The 4484-nt window shown below is 40.0% G+C and overlaps 1 pseudogene; it reads right to left on the bottom strand.

The window, feature by feature from the left end:
- Window positions 1-2141: 2141 nt before the first annotated feature.
- LOC149568493 (L-lactate dehydrogenase B pseudogene) lies at window positions 2142-3567 on the bottom strand (annotated as a pseudogene).
- Window positions 3568-4484: the final 917 nt, after the last annotated feature.

Genomic DNA, 4484 nt, shown 5'->3' with positions numbered 1-4484 from the left:
ATTGACATTAGTCTGTGATTTAGAGGAAGGGTATCTGTAGCTGCGGTCCAAGAGTGTTTTTCATGAAACTACCACTGTGCATGATGAATACACCTGTCTTCACTCTAGACAACTAGAGAGTTCTTTTCTGGCATTGCAAATCTTTTTATCAGCGTAAGACTACTAAGAAATCTGGACAAACCGGTCAAGGATTCCCTAGGAGTGAAGCCTATCGGCTTAAATATATATACTTTGAAAAGAAAATAAGCCACAAAATACTTTCTTGTTCCCACCCACTCTACATGGGTCCATGTAACAGGCCCAAAGAATGTGAAACTGAAAATATAAAATGAAAGAGCAGAAATATAAAATGCTAAAACTACTAATTCAGATCATTCGGATACACATAGAATTGAAATTAACAATGATATTGAAATCATACTGAATTGTTGGAATGATATGAATATTGATATGAATAATACTTTATCAATTACATTGATGTCTGGGCATCTTTATATAGTTGTATTTTCCCTTACAACAACTGCTTACGGGAATAAATTCCCAACAACTATATATTGAACTAATTTCATTTATCTAATCTAAACACAAAAACTAACCTGATTAATGTAATAAACCTAACATTCCCCCCTTATTACATTAATTCAACAATCATTCTTGCTAACCTAATTAATGTAATAAGTCCAACATTCCTAACCTAATTAATGTAATAAGTCTAAAATTCCCCCCCTGATTACATTAATCTAACAAAATTGAAAAGCCTTCACCAAGATGATAAACTTTGATGAAGCTCCTTCACCAATCTTTGAAAGTAATCTGCAACTTCAGATTGCAAAGCCTAATCCTGAAGTTGAGCTCCTTCACCAATCTTTCTCTACAACTTCAGATTGCAAATCCTAATCCTGAAGTTGTCCTCATATCCCAACTTCAGATTGCAAATCCTGAAGTTGGCCTCATAAAAAATATTGTTTCTACCTCTTTTACACAACGAGACATAGTTCCTCCACATTTTCACATCTCCATGGAGTGTGCTTGATGCCTCCTTTGGTGCTGCACATGAGACGCCTTTCCTCCGAAAGTCCACATCTCCTTCGAGTGTGTCTAACGCCTCCTCAAGTGCCGTAGAAACAATCACCACTAATATATCTGGACGTCTTTCCTCCGAAAGTTGATATCTCCTTCGAGTGTCTCAAATGCCATTCTTGAAATCCTGCCCCCCCTCACTCAGTAGAAGGACAATCACATAGCCAAGCCCCCTCTTTTCTTTAGGGACACAAATCTATCAATTCCCCTCTTATCTTTAGGGAGGAATTGGCCAAGCCCCAACTTTACAGGGACACAAATAGTGGCTTCTCATGTAGTAATCATCTCTAAGCGAAAAGCTAGCTTGAGATGATAAAAATCCTCCAGCCTCCATTGCCTCTAGCCTCCTATTGTTTTAAACTCTGATCATCCAAAAATCCATCAAAGGCACTCTTCTCCCCATTGATTAACCTTCTCTGATACTACTGTAACAGGCCCAAAGAATGTGAAACTGAAAATATAAAATGAAAGAGCAGAAATATAAAATGCTAAAACTACTAATTCAGATCATTTGGATACACAAAGAATTGAAACTAACAATGATATTGAAATCATACTGAATTGCTGGAATGATATGAATATTGATATGAATAATACTTTATCAATTGCATTGATGTCTGGGCATCTTTATATAGTTTTATTTTCCCTTACAACAACTGCTTACGAGAATAACTTCCCAGCAACTATATATTGAACTAATTTCATTTATCTAATCTAAACACAAAAACTAACCTAATTAATGTAATAAACCTAACAATCCATAGAATTATATGAGCCCTCATAGTAGGCAAGTTGATATGTCCAACATCATCCATCTCGATAGAATAGATAATCCATTGAGATATCATCATTTAGTATGGTAATGGAAGATAATCCATTGAAATATGATCATTTAGTATGATAATGGAAAATATAAAATCGAATAAAGAGTTCATTTCTAAGAAAATTAAGCATTGCACAAATCTACAAAACTTAATATTCTTTCTAGCATGATCATCTTTGAAAAAATAAATTTAGATAGGAGGAAAAAATTGGTATTCCATATGGTTGAGAAATATAGATTTCAGACAAGACCCAATTTATTATTATTATTAATCATTGGTTTGCAGAATAGTCGTACCCTGGTATTGTAAACTGTAACAAGTGATCAATACAACTTGAGCTTATTATTATTATTATTCATTTCCCTGTCAAATACTCAAAATAAAAATATATTTACTCCTGAGCTATATAGACCATAAACCATATCCACAAGATTAAAAGAGCATACGGGCTAAACTGTATAAACTGTCAAAAAAGGGCGATGGCATCGAAACCGTCAAAAAGAAAGGCGCTGCTGAACGTCGAGAATGGCCCGCGCGGATTTGTTGAGACGATGGCTCTCCTCCTCCGTCAAATGTAAATTAACAATGCCGAGCACACCTCCTCTTCCCAGCTGCGCAGGCAGGCTCAGAAAAACCTCTTCTTCGATTCCATGAAACCCCTTCGCCAGAACGGAAACAGGGTGGATCCTTCTCTGGTTCCGGAGCAAACTCTTGGCCAAGTTAGCAGCGGAGTAGCCGATAGCCCAGGAAGTATACACCTTCAGCTTAATCACCTCATACGCGCTATTAACAACAGTATGATGAATGGCCTCCAGATGGTGCTTCTCATAGGGAATCTGATTCTTGTCCAGAAAGCTCAGTACGGGCATCCCTCCGACACTAATGGACGACCAAAGCGCAACAGAACTGTCACCGTGCTCGCCGATCATGTACGCCTGCACATCCTGCGCGTTCACATCTAAATGATCCGCGATCATGAAGCGGAAGCGCGACGAATCCAGATTTGTGCCGCTCCCGATCACTCTATTCGACGGAAATCCGGAAAGCTTCCAGGTAATATAGGTCAATACATCCACCGGATTCGACACAACCAGGAGGATGGAATTAGGGCTGTATTTTACGATCTGAGGCACGATGCTTTTGAACAGCTGGAGATTGCGCTCGACGAGCGCCAGCCTGGACTCCCCCTCGCGCTGGCGAGCCCCCGCTGTGATAATACAGAGGTCCGATCCAGCGGAAACGGCGTAGTCCGTGTCGGCCACGATCTTCGTGCGAGGGAGAAAGGCAGCGGCGTGCTGCAGGTCAAGCATTTCCCCCCTTAGCATCCCGGCCTGAATGTCTACTAAGACGAGCTCGTTTGTGAGCTCCTGCGTCAGAATGGTTTGGGCGACAGCCATTCCCACGTTGCCGACGCCGACGACTGTGATCTTTGTGTTTCTCCCGCTGGGTGAAAGCGGGCCTACGCCCTCTATCGGCTTGAAGAAGCTCCCGGCTATGTCTATCCCCAGATCGCCATAACTCGTGCTTCTCTTTCCCTTCTCCATTTTTTTTCCTTTCCTTGATCAAAATTTTTTTTCTTTCCTTGATCAAAACCTCTATCTTACTCTGTGATTTGATTTGGTTTAGTTTGGTACTAAGAGAGAAGAGACAATTAATATAGGCTGGTCTGGAACAGCTTAAACATCACACACAAAGCTTAATTCTTAAACTAAAAGTATTAAATAATCAAAGTTGACTATTTTTTTTCCAGACTTAATTCTTCTCTTCTTGTGTGATGTTTAACAATGACCGGCCTTAAGCTGAAGCTGACTTTGGTTTTCTTTCTAGATGTTCGTGACGAGCACTTTGGTCTCCATTGCCACCCACCACAGGCGAGAACATGACATTCTCTGCATCTTTGAGAAGTTGACTTCTTTTTTTTCCAGGGTTAATTCTCAAACGGCTTAAACATCACACACTAAGGCTTGATTCCTAGTGCAAAATTGTTAAATAGTCAAAATTTGACTTACTTTTCCAGGCTTAATTTCTTCTTAGTGTGTGATGTTTAAGGCTTAATTCTTCCCTTCGTGTGTGATGTTTAAGAATAGCCGACCTAAAGCTGAAGCTGAAGCTGACTTTGGTTTTCCTTCTAGATGTTCGTGACGAGCACTTTGCTCTCCATTGCCGCCCACCACCGGCGACAAAATGCTCCGCTCAGAACCGCTTTTGACAGGCTTTCTCTGCATCTTCGAGAACTAAGGTTCATACGGCTTTACCCAGTCAAATGCTCTGTAAGGGTGTAACGTTAATTATTATTTTTATGAATTATGCATCGTTGCGAATTTCAAAGGTGCAGATTCGTTCCAGAATTCTTGGAAGGCGTTTGCGCCATCCCGTACAATAGTGACAGAGTCCCTTGAGCAATTATATTAAGATATCCGTTTGACTTTCGTGAAGAAACGTGGTTTTTCTTGCTAACCAAGCCAAGTTTTTGGCCTAATTTTTCCTGCAGTCATTGTGGCGGCAAGCAAGCATTTGACTCAAAATTTCCTTGAGCCAAAAGTTTTCATTGTAAAACTAGGGATTGGGAGCGGTTGTTAA

Source organism: Cupressus sempervirens, chromosome 3, assembly GCF_028749045.1.
Source record: "Cupressus sempervirens isolate cs-2001-9-10 chromosome 3, ASM2874904v1, whole genome shotgun sequence".
In the NCBI taxonomy this organism is placed as follows: Eukaryota; Viridiplantae; Streptophyta; class Pinopsida; order Cupressales; family Cupressaceae; genus Cupressus; species Cupressus sempervirens.
This window is presented reverse-complemented; position numbering and strand designations above follow the sequence as displayed.